The sequence below is a fragment of the Triturus cristatus genome, chromosome 1_1, assembly GCF_964204655.1.
Source record: "Triturus cristatus chromosome 1_1, aTriCri1.1, whole genome shotgun sequence".
In the NCBI taxonomy this organism is placed as follows: Eukaryota; Metazoa; Chordata; class Amphibia; order Caudata; family Salamandridae; genus Triturus; species Triturus cristatus.
Window position 1 is genome coordinate 77,606,924 of NC_140579.1, and position 25,768 is coordinate 77,632,691.

General features: G+C 42.8%; 1 protein-coding gene across 1 annotated transcript in view; it reads right to left on the reverse strand.

The window, feature by feature from the left end:
- Nucleotides 1–939: 939 nt before the first annotated feature.
- The window catches only part of LOC146869490 (uncharacterized), a 117,572-nt gene continuing 92,743 nt past the window's right edge, over nucleotides 940–25,768 (reverse strand). The window contains exon 7 of the transcript XR_014960049.1: nucleotides 940–1,007. The gene's annotated coding sequence lies outside the window, so the exon portion shown is untranslated. The remainder of the gene's footprint in view (nucleotides 1,008–25,768) is intronic.

Here is a 25,768-nt window from a genome sequence, read left to right on the forward strand (position 1 = left end):
TTGGAACTACATACAGATAGTTAAGGATCATTTGTATACTGCCGTCGCGGACCTAAGGGCAGCTTTCGTTTTGGTGCCCATGCATAAGCTTTGGGATCATCTGAAGGAGATTGGGGTTGTGGAGTCGCTGATAATCATTTTGGCTTGAATCCATGAGGGCAACTATGCCCAAGTGAGGTGGGGGAGGCGGGGGAAGTGAGGTGGGGAAGACGGGGGGAGTTGATGGAGCACATTCATGTCAATATCAGAGTTTAGCAGGGCTGTATCTTGGCGCCTACTCTCTTTTCCCTCTATCTGAGTCATGTTAACACCTGTCTGCTTGAATGCCAAAACTTGATGGATTCCCATACCTGCCTTAATATTTGTAGTTGATGCGTTGCTTATTTCCCACACACCTATAGGGCTACAAAGCTGATGGATAGATTCCAGGGCTAGAGTTACAACAAGGGCCTGGAAATAAATACGCTTAAAACTAAATTTGTGACCAGTTTGGTGTTTACTTAAGAAAGCAGGATGTGAAATAGCTCTGCTCCAGCTGAAGCCTAACAGAGCATCCTTGTGAGACCCTGTATAATTGGACTGTGTGCATCTTAAAAACATCAGTGTCTGTGACATCTAAAAATCCAGGTCTTTCCCGCAGACAAAATGCTTGTTTGTTTGAAATACATTCAACTCCTGGAGACTGGAGGCAGCAGTTCTGGCAACGACCACCAACGGGCACGCCTCGCCTCTTGATAAAATCCACGAAGCACATTGTATAAACTGAAGAAGGGTTTCCTTTTCTGGGTCAGCGGTGGCAGAGACAGCACCAGCAGCGGGTGCTGACCTCAGTTCCGGCCTCTCCTCTTGTTCAGTCTGCAGCAGAGTTGAAGGAGGAAAGAGACCTGGTTGTTAAAACCATTCTCAATTAGCAGATATGTTGGTTTCTTTTCTTCAGTGGTAAAAGTGAAAAGGGCAGGGCAGGCCAGCCAAAGGGTGGCCTGGCCACTTTTGTAGCAATACACCTACTAGTGAAAAAAGAAAAGATAATTTTAGAAGTCGAGAATATCTAATAAAATTAACAAAATGGCATAAGAGAAGCAAAAACATTTTTCTTGATTAACCTTTATATCCCTTCAAACACAAGGTCAATATCATCACCTGCTTCAAAACTTGCTAATACAATACTAACTAGCCTTCAGGAAGAGCCCCGCCGAGACTTTATTGTGACTGGAGATTTTAATATGAACTTACTGAGCTCTTTTTTTTTTTTTTTTTTAACAATTTTATTGACATTTCTTTTATCATTACAATGCCTTGCAATACAATAATTTTTCACGGTGTACAACCATAGATGTAACAGTTTACAGAGAGTAGTCTCGCTGTTTATACATATCGGAGACTCGTCCACCCAGGGTGGTGGGACTGATAAATCAACTATAACATATCCAAGAAACATCCTGTACCAAGGTGTGTTCATTCACTAATGTCGGACCCAGACTCATCCTGTTTCACATATATTTCCACGGTAGGCGTTCCACTTCCCCCATACCTTCGTCCATTTTTTGGGGCACCCTCGGTGAATGTAGACTGATTTCTCTGCCACCATTGCCATGTCCATTTCATTGCACCATTGACTGAGGGCAGGGGTAAGTCTGGAGCCGCAGCGTTGCGCTATATTTCGTTTTGCTATGGTCATGCCCAGTGTTACCCAGTTTTGCGCTGTGTTGTTTAAATCCGTGGGTTCCCAGATATTGAGAAGACAACGTTTTGGTTCTGAGAGAACTGTGACTGTCGTGACTTGTGAGAGCGTACGCATCACTGCTCTCCAATAGCGCGCTATCTCTGGGCAAAGGCAGATAGTATGGTAAAGTGTACCGGATTCCCCACATTGCCTGAGACACAGTGGCGTGTCTGCTCGATGTATTGTGTGCAATAGTGTCCTGGTATAATATGTACGGTGTAAGATTTTTAATTGCACCAATATAAGCCTCGAGGGTATCGCTGCCTCCCTAGGGGACCATGGAGGTGGAATTTCTATAGCCCGACGCCCGGGACATATTGTTTGGGGTCAAGGGCAACAAGCTTTCATGTGTATTTTGTCCTTGGGACAAGTAGGCCCAACCCCCTACATCATAAACCCTTTGACTGCCAGTCTACAGTACCACATTATGGATCAGGGAAAGGCATTTCCTGCAGTTAAGGTAATATTTGTGTCCATGTGTTAATGCTGTTCAAACTTGTATTCGTGGTTCATTAATGCAAAACCTTTATTATTAGGGTGAGCGATCAAAGTACATGTTGTTAGCTCAGACTGTACTACTGTCAGTGGTTCTAGTATAAAAATGTGTACACACGTTTTCAATGTTTAGCAATATGAGGCTATGTATACTGCTCCCAGAATGCTCTCTGGTTAGATGCAGAAGCTTGAAAGCAAGATTGATGGTTCTTTGCTTTCAAAATAAAATGTTCACAAGAAATTGCAAAAACATTTTGCTAAACTACGGTAACATTTAGGTACCTTTTTTTTTGCAGCATCCGTTAATAAAATATGTTGATGTATGCTAGTATTTCCAAAAAATATTCATAATGATAAGTCAGTGTAACCAGTTTCAATAAGATTATGGAACATAAAAATAAACAAGCACTGGTAAAGCTAATAGGTCAGAAATTGTTGGTCAGCCTTTTGATTTTGTCAGTGCGTGACTTGTTTTGGCATGGGTTTTGTAAAACCTTATTGGTGTGGGAGCTGCCGGGTCCTCATCATTATAACAAACATTGGCAAAAGCAAAAATGGTTTTGGTCTCAAAAAGCACACATTGCCACAGCAGTTCCTGGCACTGAACACAACGACTGTGTTGATTATGCTACTTGTGAAAGAACAGAATGCGGTCACTCACAATGAAGCTAGCCAATAGACAGAATTTTAATAAACACAAAATATCATGGTTAACGCCAGACCTAATTAGGGGCCCAATTATTAGATAAAGTCTCAAAAGTGCACTCATGTCCCTGCATTGAGTGCAGATATACAACATTTGTGAATTCACAAGACTTTACAGAAGTAGGCCAAGAAATAGTACTCATAGAAAATATTTGTTAACAGCATTTTAGCACAAGCAAATATGCAGGTGTAGATTTGCTTGTGAGAAAATCTGAGTGTTTGCATTTCACTCTCCCTCCAACCCTTTGTTCCCAACCCTGGAAGAAGTTTATATCTGTCATTGCCAGGAGTAAATTTCCAACCTTTCTCAGTATGGGAAAAGATTAGAGAAGAGTTGGTGAAAACCCTTAAAACATGCAAGTTAGTAGGTTTGCACAGACTCAAAAGGGCATTCCAACCCTGGAACTGTTGCTTACCATTAATTTCAGCGCCAGTATGCAGATCTGCGGAAACATGGTAGATTGCTAGTATTCAAACCCTACTATGGAAGGAGCCCTGGCATAATCAGAGAGGCTATTTCAGAGCTCTTATATAATGAGATTGCTGCCATAATTTGTCACAGCATTACATGCAACAAAAGGGACAAGTGGATTTTGTTACAGGACAAGTAGATTTATGAAGCAACCTGCCCCATGGAAAAGTAGATATAATATTAAATTCCACACCCATGGGGACGCCAATGCCGCCTGCCAGTCAGCTTCATCTAGTTCAGCTATTGCTTGTTCCCATCTGGCCTTCAATGCTGCAGTGGGGTCTGGGCAGTTATTCACAATTTTCCGATAGGTTTGTGAGATTGCCTTTTTGTGAAGGTGGTCTGTTAGAAGCCTATCTTCTAATGGTGAGGATTCTTCAGGTCGTGTTCCTAGTGGGATCAAAGACTGGAGTGCGTAAATAACCTGTATGTAGCAGAATAGTTCTGTCTGTGCTAATCCGTAGGTGGCCTGCAAATATGACTATTTCCCCTTTCTTCCAGAGGTCTCCAACTTTCGATATTCCACTCATATCCCATTGGCTGAAGTCTTTGGTATTGCGCAGCATGCCCAGCCTCTTTGTGTCCCACAGCGGCATAGCTTGAGTTATTACTCCCTCCCATCCTAATGCTCTCTGTGCCTCGAACCAGACATGTATCATGTGCGCTGTTGGACCAGTGAGGTTGTGCCTTCTCGCCCTATTGTATAGCGCTCCCATAATCCCCAGAGTGTCTAGAAGGTGTCTGTCCATTCGGTATGCTGGGTCCTCTTGGGGTACATGGATCCAATGGTTGATAGCAACCAACTGGGATACCCAATAATATATTTTAATATCAGGAAGGGCGATACCCCCATCGTACCATCTTCTCGTAAGTTTGTGCATAGCTATACGGGGAGTTTTTCCATCCCAAAGCAGAGTCGTCACTTCCGCATTTATTGCTGTGAAGTATGTTGGGGGGACAGGGGACGGTGCATTTTGTAGTGCGTATAGAAATCTGGGGAGTGCCATCATTTTAAAGAGGGCTGTCCTTCCCAGCAGTGTCAGTGGCAGTGCGCCAGTGTTTGACGTCACCTTTGAATATCGTCAAGGGCTGTCTTAGGTTTTGTGCAATGAACTGTGATCGATCATGTGTTACGAATATCCCTAGATATTTAAAGCCAGTATCCGCTACCTGAAGTGTACATCCACATAGGAGCCGGGGCGGGGAACCATGTAGGATATAGAGGAGTGACTTTGCCCAGTTTATGGTATACCCGGATACCCGCCCAAGGGCCGTGCAGATATCTAAGAGGCAGTTAATGGAGCGTGCTGGGAACGTTAAGTATGAGTATGTCGTCCACATATAGCGAGATTCGGTCTTCCCAGTCCAGTGCCCACCGCAATCCACGTATCACTGGGTCTTGCCTTATCCAGGCCGCCAGGGGCTCCAGCGCTATTGCAAACAGGAGTGGTGATAATGGGCAATCCTGCCTTGTCCCGCTCCCTAGTGGGAAATCGGTCGATATATGGCCTTTCACCACTACTTGGGCTAGTGGCTGAGTGTATAGTAAATGGATCCATGCACAGAATTTGGGCCCGAATCCCAAGTGGCCGAGGACTGCAAAAAAGAAGGGCCATGCAACTAAGCTGAACGCCATTCGTGCATCTAGTGAGAGTATAACTGCGTCCTCTTCTATGGTGGATCTGCGCTCTATAACACCATGTAGCCTCCTCAGATTGAGCGCAGTATTGCGGCTGGGCATTAATCCGAACTGATCCGGGTGGATCACCGTGGAGAGATGTGGTTTTAGTCGGTCGGCCAGTGCCTTAGCTAGTATTTTTGCCTCAGCGTTTATCAGGGAAATCGGTCTATAGGACGTACATTCCTGTGGCGGTTTGCCAGGTTTATGTATCGCGACTATGGTAGCTAGGCGCTGATCTCTAGGAAGGATCCCCTTTTCTAAGCTATCCGTGTACATGGCCAGCAAGTGTAGTACAAGCTGGGGTGCTGCTTGCTTATAGAATTCAACCGGAATTCCGTTGGGCCCTACTGCCTTCCCCGTGTGTAGTGCTCCTATGGCCTGTGTGAGTTCCTCCAGTGTTATATCTCCTTCCAGAGCTGCTGCTGCATCTGGAGTTAGTGTGGGTATGCGTATGTCTTGAAGGAACGCCAGATTGTCCTCCTTTGAGGCGGTGGCAGTTGGTGTACATATCATTTTATAGTGTGTTGCCACCGCTTCGGGGATTTGTTGCGGTGCAGCTGTTATTTGTCCGTCATCTAAACGGATCTGCGCCACCCATTTACTCGCCCTTTCCTTCTTTTCCAACCAGGCCAATAGCTTACCCGCTTTATCGCCGAGTTCGTAGACAGTGTGGTGTGTTTTTGTAAGCGTATTATGAGCCTCCACCAGCGTGTAGACGTTATATGCCTGTTGTGCAAGGTGTAACTTATGTGTCGTCTCCTCCGTAGCATCCTCTATATGTGCTGCCTCTGCCAAGGATACTTCTAGTTCTAAATTATCAATGTGGCTTTGTCGTTCCCGTTTCTGTCTCACAATTAGGGAGATTGCGTGCCCGCGGAGCACTGTCTTGCACGTTTCCCACAGCGTCGTTGGAGAGGGAACCGAGTGCTGGTTTTCTTCAAAATAGCTCTTTGTCGCCTTAATGAGGTCCCTACTAATTTTATGATTTTTAAGGTATCCGGGGTGGATTGGGAACAGTCTTTGCCGTTGTGGGGCGAAGGGTGTGTATGTAATGAGTATTGGTGAGTGGCCTGATATACCTCTGGATAAGTGCGTAATCTCTGCCATTCCTAGCATCCCTGTGGCTAAGGAAAAGATGTAGTCTAGTCTGGAGAGGCTATTATGTACTCCAGAGTGGAATGTATATTGCCTTTCTATCAGGTATCTGGTCCTCCAGACGTCTAATAAGCCAAGAGCATCTACGAATTCTACTAATTGGAGGTTGGCACCACTAGGGTCCCTAGGGGGCTGTCGGTCTAAGGATGCATTCATGGTGGCATTAAAGTCACCCCCCATAATTAGTTCGTCACGCGGGAGTGCAAGCAGGAATTTTCCCAGGTCTGGAAAGGCAGTCTGATGCAACGTCGGTGGGACGTAAACTGACACTATGTTATATATTCTACCGTCCCATTGGCATGTTATCGCTGCAAATCGCCCTTGGTCGTCCTTGTGAGTTCCAGTTATAACCAATGGGAAACATCTATTTACTAGGATCCCCACCCCTCTTGAACCGGAGGTAGAATCTGAGTGTACCATCATTTTGAAGCTCCACCTGTCCAGGGCTTTAACGGTCGGTCCCTGCAAATGAGATTCCTGGAGGAGAGCTGCCGCAGGATTTTTACTTCTGAGGTAGTGTAAGACTAGGCCCAGTTTAATTTTATCCCCCAGACCATTTACGTTCCATGATATCACCCTCAGCAAAAGGCCGGACAGTCGGGAGGTCTGTGTCTGGGAACCGGCGTCACCGATCTCTGAGTTTGTGTTTGGCATGATCGTCAATAATGTTTAGCCACCCTTGGGTTATTTGCAATGCAGTCCCCCTAGTGTCTTCTGGCCTGATCCTTGTTGTAACACCTGTCCTCAAAAAACAACCAATACTAAAAAAAAATCCAAATAACTGAGCCCATCCCTCCTCCCTCCTCCCTCCTCCCTGCCTCCCTACTCTGCGGATTTAAAACTACCCGCCTCCCCAACTCAGCAGAGTGCTTTAGTCCCATAACTTTGAACTTGCGTAAGGGGGGAGAGTCACTCCGTGTCCCCCGTTCATTGCCTTTGTGTCCTCGCAGTCTGCAGCGAACATCCTGCACCTTCCAGCAATCCGACCGAAGCGCAATTTTCAAACTGGCCGTCGTTATCCATGGGGTGTATCCCTTAGTCTATGGGGCCCTAGGCCATCTTTACGTACGGACCCCCAATCTGTGGGTCGTTGCAATCTTGTCATGACATGAAGTTCTTTTCCAGTCGCGGCAGTGCCGCCTTGGGATGATCCCACGGTTCTGAGTGTATCATGTGAGGCATCATTCTGTGTCGCTGTTAGTCCTCGTACCAGCGTCCACCCCCGCTACTGTTTCCGTCTCTTTTGATAGGATTGGTTTAGTGAGTTGGTGTCTTTGCTTTGCCCCTTGCCTGTTATGCCCTTTGGCCGGGCGACATCCCTCCAGACATTCTCGGGCTTCCTCCGGCGCCGTGAAGAACTAGCTCTTTCATTCTGCTTCCACTCTCAGTTTCGCTGGGAAGAGCATGGCGTATTTGAGTTCTCAACTGCGCAGCTCTCTTTTGATATCCAAAGAATTTCAGCATTGCTTTGTTACAGCCGCTGTGTAGTCAGGGTATAATGTCACGTTACTGTTGTTTACCCTCAAGGGGGGCGCAATCCGGGCTGCCTGCAGAATCGCATCTCGGTCCCTAAAGTTGAATATTCGGGCCAGAATAGGTCGTGGGGGGCTCCCGGTCTAGGTCTCCCTCCTGATACTCGGTGGGCTCTCTCCACCTTACTGAGCTCTTTTAATGATGAAGACTATATAACAAAGCAGGATTATTTTTGTTCCATTCCAACACAGTCTACAAAGGTTACAAAAGAAAGAGCAACGGATGCGCAGGCCATTGCATTAACAAAGGACTTAGAATCACATGGCCTAAGAATTCAAAACGGGAGGTACCAACAAGACTCCCCGCCTCAATGAACATATTATGCTTCAAACTCAACCTCGATTTTAAATTATACTGCAGTCACTCTTCCACTTCTGAATCAAGTCGACGTTCAAAGTTCCTTTCACAGGAAAGCTCCCCCATTATCTGGGGAAATCCCCACAACAAACTATTGAAGGCTGAGATGGTCAGAAGAGGCAAACGGAAACATTCAAAGCTTGGTGCAAGATATTCATTATATCCAACTGCCAAAAGGTCTCTATTTATTGATAAGTTATCAGATAACCAACAATTAATTAGAAGGCCGCAGGGAAAGAAAAAGGAAATAAATGCGGAAGAGCAAAGAAAGCATATGGTCTCAGTAGCTTGCTGAATAATAAGAAATTAGCGTAATCTTCTCTGGAGGAGGATCAAGAAGAACCCGATCAATGCAGAATTACGTAGGTCCTTCAATATTTTAAACAGAAACTTCAAGATAGCAGTATGGGAAGAGGTGTGCAATGGAAAACAAGCTTATTGGACAAAGGCTTTTTATCTTGGCAAAAAGAAAAACTCAATATATTTTTGGCAACTAATCAATGGTATGAACCAATTACATGTCCCAATGACTAGTTCAAATCTAACAGAAACCCCCTGGATGAATTATCTGTCTGAGCATTAGAAGTCCTCTCTCACTCAGCTCACAGTATATCCGTATAAACAAACGCAGACCAGAGGAGCAGAGACATATTTGCAGGTGTCTTTAGTCAATACTTTTTTGGAGGATCAAGGCCAGCAAGTGATTTAAAAATGCAAGAAAGACGGGCCCCAGGACCAAATGGGCTCGCTCAGGCTTTATTTAAAGTAGATGCAGCATTTTGGGCCGGCAGGTTGACACAGATATATAATTGTGCAATGCAACAGCAGTCTATTCCTGACTCTTGGAGGGGATCAATAATAAACCTCTATCTTTAAGGAGGGTAATGGACTTCAACCAGGTAATTATTGATGTATTACCCTCCAAGATATTGAGGCTGAACATTTTGCCAGCCTGCTGCTCTTAGATCTTTTAAAATGGGCAGACGAAAACAAAATTGTCCCCCCCAAACCAGAAAGAATTTATCCAGGGTGCAGGAACGGATACCAATCTGCAATGCTTGACCCTAGCAATGGACAAACAGAAGTATAAGAAACAGCCACTGTACTCATGTTAAGTGGATTACAAGTCAGCGTTTGACTGTAAATCGCAACTTGCTATGGCAAAAACTATCATTCTGGGGTATCCCGGCCTATTTACTAAAATAAATCCAGTAACTTTATTAAAAAACCTGGGCAAGGGTGTGAATTGGGGATGGATCTGGGCTTTCAAGAAAAATACAAATAAACCAGGGGCTAAAGCAGTGGTTCCCAAACTTTTTCGACCCGTGGCTCCATTGCCCATGGCTCTCCACTGTTACTTTTTTTTGGAGGGTGGGTGGACGAAAGCCCGCCATCGGGAGCACTTGCATTTTTCTCCCTGAAAATAATTGGGATGAAGCTGATGAAGGTATTATAATCATGTATGCAGGGTGTTTCGTATCACTATGGCGCTGCCTCCAATAAAATATTCCTAGTTACACTCCTTTGCCCATGTCTTTTTATAGAGTACCTTCTCAAACCTTTTTATCCCGCTTACAGTGCTAGATAGCATCCATATGCATGTTGGCCCCATTGCCAAAGTGTTTCTGCACGAACAATATTTGCATGCACTTCCATTTCTAACCATGTCTTGTGTGCCAACACACCTGTCTCAGCAGGGTGCCTCACGATTTTTAAACCACATACAGCTTTATTTTTACCGTCTCCTCCCTAAAATTGCCTCCAAATCAATGCAAGTAAAATAAATTCTGCTGGTTTTGTGATTTTCTTTTTAAACGTCCCTCTTTCTTGCTTCCAAATGTTGGCATTATGCTGTATATGGTGTTTTTCTTCCCTGTGCTTAAGGAGAGAGCAGACCTGTCTGCAAATGTGTGTGCACTGAAAGAAATGTGTACTGGAAGTACCAATGATTCAAGTACAAATGTCAATTCCTAATAATACTTAGTGTGTTTAATAGACAGGACAACTGTACTTTCCTGATAACTTGCATTGGTGTAAAATGCATTTGGAAAAACTACTGACGAGTCTAAGAAAATAAATCAGGCATCTCCTGCTTACTTTGGGAGTGTTGGAACACGGGGATCCAGTGAAATATGGAGGTCATCTCCCTCAACATGCCATCAATTAAGCACTAGGTTTACAGCTTTAGGCATGTCGCTTACAGATCATCAACATCATGCGTTTAAGTCTAATTAGTTTAACTGAAGCCAACAGACCCTTCAACAAAGGTGACTGGGTTAGTCAGTCCTACTGTGACAGGATTGCGTGGCACTCTAGGAGTAAAATTGATCAAATCTTTGACCACTCTTGCAATCTTATCTTGCCAGTCTGTCACCGCACAAGGGCTGGTCATCCTGTCAACGATACGGCATTGGCCGTCATTGACACTTTTCTCCCAGTGACTACAGCTCAAATCAAAGACATTGTATTAACCACTAAGTCAGGCTCCCCAAATGATCCTTGTCCACCTTCAATGTTTAAGCTTGTTCCTGAAATCACTGGATCCAACCTCACCAACATCTTTAGCACCGTTTTCAGAACAGGCATCTTTCCATCGATCCGGAAACAAGCTTCCATTCTGCCGCTTTTAAAAAAACACTAAGTTGGACACGGTAGACCCAGCCAACTACCACCCCATCTCCAGACTTCCTCTCCCCGCCAAAATAATCGGAAAGGTTATGAATACCTAATTAAACCAGTTCATCAAAAATAACAACTGCCTTGATCCCACTCAATTCGGGTTCAGATCGCAACACAGCACCGAGATGGACCTGATCAAGGCTACTGATGAACTTAAGTCTATCTTGGACGACGAAGGATCAGCCGCTTTAATCCTGTTAGATCTATCAGCGGCATTTGACATAGTGGATCACTCTATTTTTATGCATCGTTTGGAAGCAATATGTATAAAAAAATCTTGCCTTAAAATGACGATCATCCTTCCTTTCTGACCGCGGAAACGCATTTAAAATATCCTCTTTTTCCCTGCATTTTTTTGCCTACCTTGTTGTGTCTCCCCGGGGGATCTTCGCTCAGCCCCACTCTTTTTAACGTGTATGTTGCAGAATTGGGCCGGCTTGTCCAATCCTTCGGCTTTTCACTCACCTCGTATGCGGATGACATGTAAATCGTGCTTTCTGCTTCAAACAATGCTAACGACACCAGTCATCACATCCAGAGCTGTATGAGACACAATAACTCTTGGATGAGCAAGCATTGTCTTAAGCTCAACGCCGGGAAAACCGAGGTGAGCATGTTTGGTAATAACCCTAATTTCTGGTCAGCATCTTGCTGGGCTGCAGAAATGGGACCTCTTCCTGGCCCTACAAATAAGGCCAAGAGTCTGGGGGGTCATTATTGATGACAGTCTAGATCTAGGTAAACAAATAACTTCGGTGGTCTCTTCACCTTACAACAGCTTAAGAATACTTAAGACAATACTAATTGTTCTTCCCACCACTGTCAGGAAGACAGTCCCATCTACTTTAATACTTGCCAAAATAGACTATTGCAATGGCTTTTTTTTACTGTCTCCAGGCCCAATGTGTTAACAAACTGCAAGTGCTTCAGAACTCAGCAGCCAGACTTCTACTGGGACTGCCTAAGCATCACTCGTTCTCCCTGCGTTGAAAGATCTCCACTGGCTGAAGGTAAAGAATAGAATTAACTTTAAGTCTCTCTACATATTAATCCCTCCATGGCTCTGTACCTCCCTTCTTGAAGAAAGCCCTCTCGGTATACCCCTACTAGGAACTTAAGATCATCAGGCTCGTTCAAAATAAACACCATTAGATTCAGGAAATCTAAATGGGGAGGAAGCAGTTTCTTGGCTGGAGCCTCCAAATCATGAAATCTCCTCCCATTACACATTAGGTCACCTCCCTCTCTTCTTCAATTCAGGAAGCTCCCGAAAACAAGCATTTGCAATGCAATAGGTCTCGCATTTACACAAGTTTAAACTATTGGCATTGTAAATGAAAATGCCTTTAATTTATGTTTTAAAAACGAAAACAAAAATAAAAGGCATTGTTTTTGCAATGTCAATAGCTCAAACTCGCGTTAATGCGATACCTATTGCATTGCAAGAGCTTGTTCGATTAGTGAATAGAAACTCTCCCTTTCGGCCTGGGCGATAAATTATTTAAAAAAAAAAAAATAGTGCTTACCGACTTATGAAGGAGACCATGTAACGCCACAAGTAAAAGATCCAGTCCTCATGCGAGGTAACAAATGGCGACTAACAAGCCTCATTATCAATCGGAAGCCAGCATTTACCAAGGACAATGACACCAGCCAATCAAAAATATGGGAGTGTAGGCGAGGCTTCAACAGCATACTCGACTACTGCATGCCTCGCAGAGTGAGCAGCGCATGCACGCTGCCGCTAGGCTCAACCTAAAACAATCGACTCCCATGGGCTGACTCACACTTCAGAATAAACCATATAATGAAAATATGCTATATCACAATATCACAACAAACACAACCAAAGCTTTTTATAAACAGTCAAAGCGCACACGAGTAAGGGTACTGTGCTGCAGATTGCTTTCAAGGACAACAAAAAGCATTGGCATAGCCAATAGGTCTCGCCTTTGGAACCTTATAAGTGTTTAGTTATGCAGCCCAATATCCTTGGTGCAACAACATCAACTGTTGCATGGCTAAACATTTATAAGGTCCCAAAGGCGAGACCTATTTGCTATTCCATTGCTGGTTTCATTTGCCCTCTGCATGGCTGATATAAGTTCAGTAAACTGTGTTATTAAAAAAAGAAACCTATTCCTCCCAATTTTATTTTCTAACAGACCTCCTGTACGGAGGCTCAGGCTATTATCCGAAAACCATTTCATTTTATTGAGACAAAAAAGAACACAACCTGTTTGAAAAACATGTAGAGGCTCGTAGACAAAGAGAGAGAAAGAGAGAACATTAATAACTCTCTGTGTGGCAGACATTTCCGTTCAGGTCCCTGTTAATTGATTTCCTTGTAGCATTCAACGACTCTTCTGCAAGTCTCTACCATCGTATTACCCAGCAGATCAAATGCACCCTGTACCTGAGGGGAAAACAGCCTTTACATTTCCATGGAGCTGAAATTGCGATTAAGTTCCCGCGGCGCATCAGCAAACTAGTAGAAAAAGAAAACAAACCGCACTGTAGGATGCCAGAAAAAAACGGAGATTTGATGCCCCAGCAACTGAACTAGAGTACTAAAAACTAAACAATTTCTAGAATTTCCTCACTGCTATATTTTAAAGCCATGTTCATTTTTTAATTCCATATGCTCTCCTTGTATTTTAGCACTTAAAAGGTTACTGAGGAGTCTGAACAACAAATCAATGACAAGCACAGCCGCGAATGCAGCTGCAGCGTCCCACTAGTGGTGAGCGCGTACTCACGAGCCGGTGCGCGTAACAGCAAGCCATAGGCCGGAAGTCAGTCCAGAGCGATTCCAAGAGGTCTTTTTTTCTAGAGCAACGCATGGACGCTGCCTAGGCGAGACCTAAAAAGGTGCTGAAAACATTGCTTTTCAGATTGTAGTCGTGTCAGCATTGTGTTGGTTCTCTGGTTCCATCCTGACTTTTACCCAAAGCGCCAGGACACTCTTTGTGAGTAGCTGTGCACTATTAGAAGTAATTTCATTCATTCATATTGGAGAAAAATCCTTCCCCATTCTTAAAAAGCAAATTTATGCTGGATTTCCACTGGAACTTTAATTAGCTCTTTGCTTTACTCCTTATAATTTGTATGCATAGTGAACTAATTGATTGATCGCCCCGCCTATGCACTGCTCAAACTGATATTCTTAGGTAAATCTTTAAATTTTAGAATTGCCTTCTATTCAATATCCATTTGTAAGACTTGACTAATAGAGAGACAAACGCAGCGGAGAGCATCCAAAGTCCAATAAGGACTACACTATTCCCGGTCCAGTTGTCAGCGCATAGAAAAGAGTAAATGAGACACAGGTTTGCCCGCCGACAGATCCATGTGGCACTAGCGGATGGTGCTGGAGAGTTTATGATGGGGGAAACGTTTTTTTGCGCACCAGTCTAAAGCCAGGAAGGTGTATTCCTAATGAGTAAAATGTAAAAAAAATAAAAATTAAAATAAATATCAATCATAATTAAGGTGTTCCGCAATATAAACAAGATGGGCATTAGGCTGTCAAGACAATGGGCACTGAGTTGGAAGTTTGGCTTATGAAAATGTGTGTGCGAGAGAGCCATACAGCAAGATTTGTGTAGCTAACAGTTATCCCTCCTTCTAGAATATACAGTACGTACTTCAAATACACAATATTGGCACTTTGAGGTTCGTGCGAGCCAGTAAGGTAATATAAAAGAATATCTTGCATATTAAAGACTCGTCCAAGCAAGCGCCATGGCTTTATTGGCTTTATTTTGTGTTGTATTAAGATTTTGCTACATAACAGATTGTGATACATCTCTATAAATGCGAACAAACAAAACTCGCTCTTTCAAATACGTGGGATAATGATTATCACCTGGAAAGGGAAGGAAAAGGGTGCAGTAAAAGTGCTCTACAATTTACTTAGTTATCATTTATGTTAAAAAAACGTGCAGGCACAGTGCAATAATAACAAATGCTTCTGAAGCGATAAAGATCAAGAACTCCAAATCGGAGATGTTTCAGTAGTGCACTGTGACATTTTGGAAACGGCAAAACTTTAAGGCTTTATTTTCATCTCTACAAAAGTTACAAGAACTGCTCGCTGAGTTTTACAAATGAAATCATTCTTAAAGCAGTTGGAGATTTTTTTTAATAAAGCTTTTTGTTCAAACTGGCCATCTGAGGATGTCATGAAGCAAAGTCAGAAGCGAGGAGTCTGAACAACAAACTGTAGTGTTGCGCTTTTCCTCCCAACCCCTCTTGTCCCCTGTAGGTTCCCGTACCCCTCCACGCACGTCACTGCCCTCGCACTTGCATTGCTTGTCATCAGCTGGCATTCTAGAATGCCAGCTGATTGCCCGTTTTTACAGTTGAAAGGCAATTCTGTTCTGGCCGGCAACCTGTTCCTGTCGTGATGAAGGTTATTCTCAAGTCTACTATAGCTTCGGAGTCTACTTAACAATGATGGCAACGAGCTGAACAGAACAGCACACCAAGAAGCCCACGTGTGTACATAGAAAATGCAAAAAGAAGAAGGAGCAAGCTGAAACCTGACCTTAAGAGCAAGCACGTAGCAGTAAGAGAGAAGGAAGCATCCTCGGAGTTAGAAGCATCTTTAAAGTAGCTGTGGCTGAAAGAAAAAAATACTTAAACTATCTCTGGTGTTGCCGGGTTTTCATCGAAGGAACCCAATGCGAGAAGGACGTCTGCTGTGCAGTGATCTCAACACGACAGGAGAGAATTAGCGTAATGATGGAGAAGTGAGTTGCGCTTCATACCGCGAATGTAAGACACTAAATTTAATGAGGGAAGCCGCAACCGCATCATATTTGCAATCGGAAAATTTCTCCTCTCAACCTGCAGCGCGCTCACAAGCCCTGCATCGTGCTGACGTAGCACGTTGATGAGCGCCATCTTGTAAGTGGATTCTCAGCGGTCAAGTCTTTATCTAGATGCACAGGAAGCGTGCGTGCGACCATTTAAAAACAAGCGCGTCTCAGAAGCGCGTCCACAGACCCCGATCGCTGCACGTGCCCGGTCTGTCTCCCTTGAGAGGCATCACGGCAACAATAGTTCTCGTTGGCAGCAGCGCTTCACGCTGCAACGCCAGCGAGACCTAAAAATGGCTATTTAATCTGTAGGCTTTCTTTCTTCTCTCACCTACGATTGCTGAACTAGCACCAAGACACCTCCAGGTATACACTGCGCTTTATAAGTTCTGTTAACATAACATAACATAACATTAAATGTATTAAAGTGCTTGGTGAGCGGCTCCTCTGGCTAGGCTTGACGGCTCCCCAGGGAGCCACGGCGCACAGTTTGGGAACCACTGGGCTAAAGCAAGGATGTGTGTTGGCCCCATATCTCTTTCATTTGTTTTTGGCCGATCTCTCAATCTTGAACTAAATAAAATAACTTCCCATGCACCAAAAATAGGTACTATGCAGATTTTGTATGCTGACTATGTCATCCTGATGAGTCAGACCAAAATTCGGCCTACAATGACTAATCGATAAGTTGTATTCTTACACTATAATAAATGGCATGACAGTCAACCTAAAGAAATGAATGGTGATGGAAGTTAGCGGTAGAATAAAAAAAAACGGAAGAGTTGGTTCCTATGTGGAAACAACTGGAGCTGACTTCTACCTACAGGTGTCTGGGTGTATTATTCAATGATAGGGCCACATTCCAACAGCACAAGAAATATCTGCAGAGAAAAGCTACTACCTTGACCGTTCAATCTCTACAAAGAACTTTAGCTGGACCAAGCATCACCTCTTTACTGAAAGTCATCTCAGCTACACCGATACCCGGCATTACATGTGAAAGTAAGTTTTTCGAGGGAGAGATGCCGTCCGGATTAATACTGGATCGGCAAGAGTGTTTAGATCATTATTTCATCTTCGGAAGGGGTTTGGGGCGGTGCACCACCAATTGGCTTATCAATATATTACACCAAGTGGTCAGTAGTTGGTGGTTCAAAAAGTCTTTATTTTAAATTAAATTGATTATCCAAACAAAGCCTCAGCCAACGCGTTTCGTTCACATTGAACTTCGTCAGGGCTGGAAGAATACAGAAAAACATGACATAAATACACATAACATTTAAAAATGCATTGAAAGACACCATTTAAAAGTTGACACAAACTGAGAGAATACGCACAGGACAAATATTAAGTGTACCCTAGACAATTAGCATACAAATATTACTAAACACAACAAGTTTTTTTTTAAAAAACAACACGTAACAATACAAACTAAAACAATTGCATTAATGTCAAGGGAGGCGACAGTGTGCCTCTGTGGTTCCAAAATATTAACGTTCTGAGAGACCCTTATTGTATGTGAGTACAATTTAAACAGGAGTACCCCTAACTTGAGCATAATTACTATAGTTTTGAATCTGAAATATTAACGTTCTAAGAGACCCTTATTGTATGTGAGTACAATTTAATCAGGAGTACCCCTAACTTGAGCATAATTACTATAGTTTTGAATCTGAATGCCCCATGTGGCCATGTGTAATTCGCAGTATTTAATCAGAAATTAGGGGAGGACGTATTTTTTCTCCTGTTTTGGAACTTGTGAGCGAGTTCCTGGAAGCCCCTCTGTCATTTTGCAAAAGCGTCTGGGATCTAGGGAGTTTTAAGACTCTACGCTCAGCTCTGTCCAGTGTACTGGGATTGTATCCCCTGTGTGTGAAACGCTGTTTGATATCGTTAATGTTCTCCCTGAATCCTTGTTCCTCACTACATAACCGTCTGGTTCTAACCATCTCCCCATACGGAATATTTGAGATAACGGAGCTAGCATGCGCACTCGAAGCATGTCTACATACACTTCGGTTTTCCATTGGATTGCACTTGCCTTTCAACTTATGGTACGTGTCTCCCTATGGGGGACGTTCTTCTTCATAGTTTCTTTCCTGCCTTTCTACCCTAATTGAGCTTGCTTTTCCTATGTACAAGATAGCCCATTGACAGTATGGGTAAACCCAATTTTGAATTATACAGGCCCATACATGCCCCCGCCAATTCCTCCCCTAATTTCTGATTAAATACTGCGAATTACACATGGCCACATGGGGCATTCAGATTCAAAACTATAGTAATTATGCTCAAGTTAGGGGTACTCCTGATTAAATTGTACTCACATACAATAAGGGTCTCTTAGAACGTTAATATTTCAGATTCAAAACTATAGTAATTATGCTCAAGTTAGGGGTACTCCTGTTTAAATTGTACTCACATACAATAAGGGTCTCTCAGAACGTTAATATTTTGGAACCACAGAGGCACACTGTCGCCTCCCTTGACATTAATGCAATTGTTTTAGTTCGTATTGTTACGTGTTGTTTTTTCAAAAAAAACTTGTTGTGTTTAGTAATATTTGTATGCTAATTGTCTAGGGTACACTTAATATTTGTCCTGTGCGTATTCTCTCAGTTTGTGTCAACTTTTAAATGGTGTCTTTCAATGCATTTTTAAATGTTATGTGTATTTATGTCATGTTTTTCTGTATTCTTCCAGCCCTGACGAAGTTCAATGTGAACGAAACGCGTTGGCTGAGGCTTTGTTTGGATAATCAATTTAATTTAAAATAAAGACTTTTTGAACCACCAACTACTGACCACTTGGTGTAATATATTGATAAGCCAATTGGTGGTGCACCGCCCCAAACCCCTTCCGAATTTTCAGTTATCTGCTTGGCAGTTGGCATCTACTAACGGCGGATGCAGGGGCGTTTGCTTGCACACCATCACTAACTTTTAAAACCATTTTATACGAATCGGGAACACAGTAAGGAGGTGCAGTCATTGGAGTCCGCCGTTAATTCTGCTTTTCTTCTAAACATTATTTCATCTTCCTCTAAATGCATCTCCAGCTCAGATAAGATTGGAATTCGGATTAGTTAATCAAGTATTGCAAGAAAAGGGGCCTAAATAAAAACGTTGTACAGAATAAAGTAATCTTCCAAAAACCAACAATGCCAAGCCGTGTGGCAGGAATTACAACAGAATAAGGATGCGCCCACCTGTACTTATCTTAATCAATCAATTGAAGACCTAGAAATCCAATCTCTCTGGTAAAATACATTTTCACAAGCAATCTTCAAAAGAAAGTGTAAACATCTCTGTAAAGAAATTACCGCTCCTTAAAGATAAAGAAATGTTGGCTTCTAGATCTCACGTCCGGTCTTTGATTAACGGATATAAGACACATAAGCAACAAATGTATTTAGAGGCAGAATGGTCGCGGTTCTTCAAAAATTGATTTTATGCATTACCCTCTTGGTCGCACCCCAGGAGAATGTATTGGAAAAAGATGGAATAAGTTAAAATCGGACTTGATCTGCAGACTGTGTAAATCAGGAAATGAAAATATTATACATATTGTACGCCTGGCCTTAACGCAAGAACGACAATCAATGCTGAAAGTTTTATTCAATGAACGGGGTGTACGAACTTGCAGACATGTAATAATATCGACTCCATCAGACTCTATCCTGAACTGAAAGACATAGAAAAAGGCTATGATTTGCTGACAACAAATTATTATTAGCTATACATAACATGAGAAATTGCATAGTATGGCATATTTCTGCACATCAAGTCTAAATATTGGCACATTTGCTTTTTATCTTTTTATTATTTTATACTAAACACTTCTTTTTTAGAATGATGTATTTATATATATATATATATATATATACACACGTAATGAAATTATGCATAAATGAAAATTACTTTACCCCTGTCTGTCTGTGCAATTGTCTTCATCTTCAGACCCATCCGCAACCCCTCAAACCCCATATCTGTACCTGCCCCACTCCAGGCCCGGACGGAGGAGAGAGCCTGGAAATGTCTGCACAGGTTTCTACTCTGGTGGGAGATTGTCAGCACCTTCTGCTGTGATTGTAGAAATGGACTGAATAATCTGCGGCGGTTAGTGACATGTAGAAATGGTGCGGCGTCATGCGAACATACATAAAAACGCACTCTACATGTGCACCCTTCTATTATTGCCGCCTCTGTACAGTCGCCCGATGTACTTGCAATGTAGAAAGTTCTCGGTGACCTGGAGCTCTTAAAGTGTCCTGTGTGCACCATGTGTGTTATTAAGGCGGGATGGGGTGTTGTGCCATACATCGTGTGGGGTAAAGCTTCTGTGCTAGTGCCTTCATACGAGTGCGAAGGAGTCTGAAAACAAGTGCTCAGAGACTCCCCTTCTTCCTGTCTGTGCCCGCCATCTTACAGATTCATTTAATGGATTGGGGGAGAGGCAGTCACTGCTACCGCGGCACCCACTCAGAGGTTTGCAAGGGGCACTTCTCAGTGTGGGGCTGAGATAAAGGTTTGAGGGATTGGTGGTGTTATATATCCTAGTCCCGCATGAAAGCCTCCCACCACAACACCAGCTGCTCACGCTCCCCAAAACCCTTGCCCATATGTGATGATGGCCAAGCTACTGGTGGCTTAAAAAGAAGAGCTTCCTGGAATATTTTACTTCGTACAAAAACCGCCTCGTCATGATCACAGACAATCAAGGCACACTGGTGGCGACTTCCAGGAGCTCACCTCAAACATGTACCGTGATAAAGGTGACTTGCTTCCTAAACCGTCCCCTATCGCTGTGTACTTCTCTTTGAAAATTTGGTGTTTCTGTGATTTATTGCGTCCATTTCATTTGGAAGTGTCTAAAAGTAAAACTGGATATGGTCTGTGCAGTCTGGTACTCAGCTGCCCAAAATGAATCCACTGTAGACAGTAAACCCACCAGTGGCAAAGACCTTCCAATGACTTGTGACATCATTAGTAACTAAGAATGACGATTCTCCAATTCTTATGCAGAGAGAATTTTGATTTCATTAAAGACATACGGAGGCTAACATTATGCAAATACTTTTATTTGCTGCCCAACATGCAGCCCTTTAAAGAATGTAAGTACATCACAAAGAGTAGAACATTCATAACATAACTAGTAGCCACTGTATATTCCAATCTTCCTCTTGGGCTGCGATGACACAGGCGTAAAAGGAGGAGAAAGAAGTATTCTTAAGCGTTGTTATCTGAGGAGATAAAACCAAAAAACGCACTGTATAGTGAATGAAGTATGAGCAGATGAAACACAAAAGATAATGAGTAATACATCAGAATTGTTATAATATATTTAATAACATTATATTGATGATATACAACAAAATAGACCCGAACCCCTCAGGGAGAGGAGGGTGGGATAATGTTAGCCTCCGTATGTCTTTAATGAAATCGAGATTCTCTCTGCATAAGAATTGGAGAATCGTCATTTCATTACAAGAGCGCGGAGGCTACCATTATGCATGTTTAAAGCCATGTAAGACTACATTGCTAACATGCTCTATCGGTCTCAAATAGAATTTTGAGAATGTAGAAGCATTAGACCAATCTGCGACTCTAAGTATTTCAGGAAGGGAGCCTCCGCCCCAAAATACTTTACTAGTCATAGCTCCTCGAGAGGAGTGAGCTCCCAATCTAGAGAGATCTACACCAGCTTCATGCATAATCAGACATACCCACCTGGCTAAATTGGCTGAAGAGACAGGTCTAAAGGGTTTAACATAAGACAGGAGAAGTTGATCGCTGTTAGCGGGTCTAAAAGTAGAAATTTTATTATCGTAACATTTCATACAGTTTACAACACAGAGTCTTTCACATTCACGAAAGAAAGGATAAAAGACAGATTCTGACATTGTTTTAGTTCTTCTCCAGATGTCAAAATGAACACCTTCGGACGAATAGAATCTATTAGAAATTTCCAGAGCTTTAATGTCTGATATTCTTCTAAAGGAGATGAGGCACTAAAGGGTCGCCAATTTCATGGAGGTTCTTTAAAGAGAAAGTAGGTCGTTGGAAGGCCAGGAAATAAATAAATTAAAGATGAGGTTAACATCCCATAGGGATTTGTAACGGGCTTTAGGAGGTCTCCTCAATCTAATACCTTTCATAACTCTCTTGATTAAAGGGTTGCTTCCAATAGCAAGGTTATTTATCAAGGAGTGTCCTGAAGAAATTGCTGATCTGTAGCAATTGATCGTTCTATATGAGAGCCCTGAATCAAAAAGATAAGCAAGGTAGTTGGCTATCTACTGTAAAGAGGCTTGTACGGGATCCAGATCCCTTTCCAAGCACCAGCAAGACCACTTTCTCAATACACCTGAATACCTCTTCCTTGTTCCAGGTGCCCATGAGTCTTCCAAAAGGCTCGTAGCTTCTCCTGAAAGTTCAGAATATCTTCCTGAATTCCTGATATCTTCCAGACAAGAAGGTTCAATTTTCCTTCTAGAACCAAAGGATGTTCTTCTCCGTCTGGGCCCTGGAGGAGGCCGAGTGATGATGGGATTAAACGTGGGAAATCCACTGTTAACTCCATAACCCCTGGAAACCAAACTTGTGATTTCCAAAACGGTGTTACAAGGATGATTGAGGAGCGCTCGAGTCTTACTTTCCATAATAATCTCTGGATCAATGAGAAAGGGGGAAAAGCGTAAGCATTTATTCCGGTCCAGGATTGGAGAAAGGCATGTACCCCTGATGCATTTGGGTCCGGTCTCCAACTGAAATAAGTCTGAAGTTGATGGGTTAATCTGTTTGCAAAAAGATCTATCTGGAAGGGACCCCACAATTTTTGAATCAAAGAGAAAATCTCTGGATTCAGTTTCCAATCGCTGGAGTCGTGGAGATAACGAGAATTCCAGTCTGCTCTCAGGTTCTGAGTTCCCGGAATGAATTCTGCTCTGAGAATAATTTTGTGATCCCAGCAAAAATACCAGATCTTTTGGGCAATATCTGAAAGATTCTTGGACCTCGATCCCCCTAGGCGATTTATATAAGAGACTGCAGAAAAAATGTCTAGATGGATTAATGTGTTGGAATTCTTTAGAAGTTCTTTGAAGCTCATAAGAGCATTCAGAGCTGCTAACATTTCCAGAGTGTTTATGTGAAGGGATTGTTCTAGTAAGGACCACCTCCCTCCGGTCTCCAAATTGTTTAGGCGAGCACCCCATCCCCGAGTGCTCGCGTCCGATTCTAGAGTGAAGTCTGGAACGTTCACAAAAATCGCTTTTCCGTTCCATGCTTGAAGATTTTTTACCCACCAAAGAAGATCTTCTCGAGCATCCTCCGAGAGGGGAACGGAGTCTTCGTACCAAAGACCTTTTCTTAAGGCTAGAGCTTTTAGTCTTTGTAAACCCCTGTAGTGGAGAGGACCGGGTGAAATAGCTTGGATGGAGGAGGAAAGGAGACCTAGAACCCTGGCTAGGTCTTTGAGATGAATTAAGTCCTTCAAAAGGATAACGGAAATATATTTCTTTATTTTCGTCACCTTCTTCTGTGGAAGTATTAGGGTTGAAAGGAGGGTATTTACTTGAAAACCCAGGAATTCTAACTCCTGTGTAGGTTTCATGATGGATTTCTCTAGATTTATGATGAAGCCCAGGTTCTGAAGTAGGTCTACTGTCATTTTTAGATGTTCTTGCGTAGTCAAAGGATTTTGAGACATAATGAGGATGTCGTCTAGGTAAATTATCAGGCGAACTCCTTTCTCTGAGATAAGAGACCACTGGACGAAGGACCTTCGTGAAACACCAAGGTGCTGAGGAAAGCCCGAAGGGAAGACATTGGAACTGATAAAGAGTCCCTTTCCATGTAAAACGGAGGTACTTGCTAGTTTTACTAGCCAATCCTTTGCTTGTAATATGTCTCTTAATAGATGGATACCTTCCATCTTGAAGTGCCTGTATGTCAGAAAGTTGTTCAAATATTTTAGGTTTATAACGGGACGCCAACCTTTGTCCTTCTTTTTGACTAGGAATATGGTACTTATGAAGCTTTCCTGCATTTCTGATAGAGGGATCCTTACAATGGCAACCTTCTCTAACATTTGGGAAATCTCCAGCTCTAGAAGTTTTGAGTTCTCCATGTCTAGAGTCATTTCACTTGGAATTTTTTCCTGAAAGGGTACTTCCCAAAAATCTGTTTTGAACCCAACAATTGTTTCTAATACCCAAGGATCTTGAGTAATTTGCGCCCAATTGTGTGCAAAATATCTCAGTCTCCCTGCCACCTTTAAGGATGAAAGATATTTCTGGCTTACATTGATAAGATTGATTGGTGGATCTGGGTCTGCCACTCCTGGATCTTGATCCCCTTCCTCTTGAGGGGTAAAAATTTGAGTACGAGCGGTAGCCTCTATTGGAGCGGAAGGAGCCTCTTTCGTCTTGGGGATAGAAATGGGACCTGTAGAAACCTCGGCTGATAGACTGTCCCCTCCTATCAGCCCTTCCAAAAACTGCACGGCCACCAAACACTCTTCGCATGTTAGATTGCGCTCTACTGAATGCGTTAAAGTTGAATACGTACTTTCCAAGTGAATGTGCGAAATTTTCCCCAAACAATAACCCTTTAGCATCACATATGTCTTCTTTGGTAGAAAGATCTGCGATCTTCGGGTTTATTCTTAAGAGGACAACCTTTCTTCTTTCGCTAATGAGGTTAGAATTAGCGTTGCCAACAAAGCAGATTGCTCGTTGGGACCAACCTCTTAGCCGTTCAACATTTATGGGTGTATTGTTGATCCTAGCCTCTTCCGTCATATCAAGAATCTTTGTTAATGGGCCAAGCACGTCAAGTAGTTTATCTTGACACGGTTTGAGGCATTTTTCTATACCCTTCCTAGGATCTCTTCCAGATTTAAATAGAAAGGTGATGATCTCGGTGTCCAAATTAGGGGTGTTGCAAATCTTGTCCTCTGAGGAGGGACGAGGGCACTCGTTACTCATGAGATTGCGTGCATCTCTGTCTAAAGGTTTCCTTACTCTCTGAGAGAGGTATTTCCCGACGTGGTCCATTGGCCACCATTCTGAACTCCGGGGGTGATGAATACCATTTGGATTAAACATTTCCCCACCAATGGGGTCTTTGACAATGCATGATGAGGTGGAGGGATTATTAATATCCTCATCAAGATCCTCCAAGCTGTCCTGGGGATCAAAAAAGAATTAATCTATATTTTGATTCTCATAGATATGAGATTCCGGATCGTCATCAATTTCATTTGTACCGTAAAGGTTACCTTCATTTTTCATGTCGCTATGGACAACTCTTCTCTCTGTCCCAAGGTAATGGGATCTTTCTTTTGTGCTGCTATGAGCACCAAAATCTATTGTAGCGCGAGGGCTACCAATAACAAATGCACGGGTAGGTGCCTCATTCGTATGCTTCTTTTTTTCGGTAACTTTCCCTCTTTTCTTAGGGTCTGATATAGAAGAGGAGTCTCCATCCGAAAGTGAGAAATAGGTTTCCTCAGTGGGAGGCGTTCTCTTTCTTTTGGTTAGAGCGGCATCGACCGCATCTCTGAGTGAAGACTTGAGTTCTTCACCAATCAGTCTTTTTAAATTATCACCCAGCAATTCCTGAGGGGATTGCATTGGGTTATTGTTTTCATTATTCATTGTAATGATTTTATAAATAAACAATTCTATATCAAATTAAAAATTCTTGAAAGGATTACTTACAGAAGTCTTCCTAATGAGATCTTTCTCTTTCAATAATATAATATTGACTTTTCCTCGTTTTAACAAAGATATATTTGAACTCTCGTTATGAAGAGAGTAAATCAGGTGAAACCCAGGATTAAAGTTAATAAATTAGGCCACAAGGTGGCACTAGCGGTTCAAAGAAGAGGATATCAATCGTCTTTCCGCTATTTTAAAAGAAGAAAAAGGCTTCGTGTGAGGCTCCGGCTCGTAAGTTTACCGTTTTGAAATTCGTAACCAGGGTAACCAATGAGGGGAAATGACGAATTAGTAGGCACGCTCCCGCGTCTCCCAGCGCGTTGCTAAGAGACGCGGGAGTCGAATGCCAACAGAGGTGTTGTAAATGCGAGTTTCTTCTTTCCTTTACTTATTATGATACCGCATCGCGTATTGAGCAATT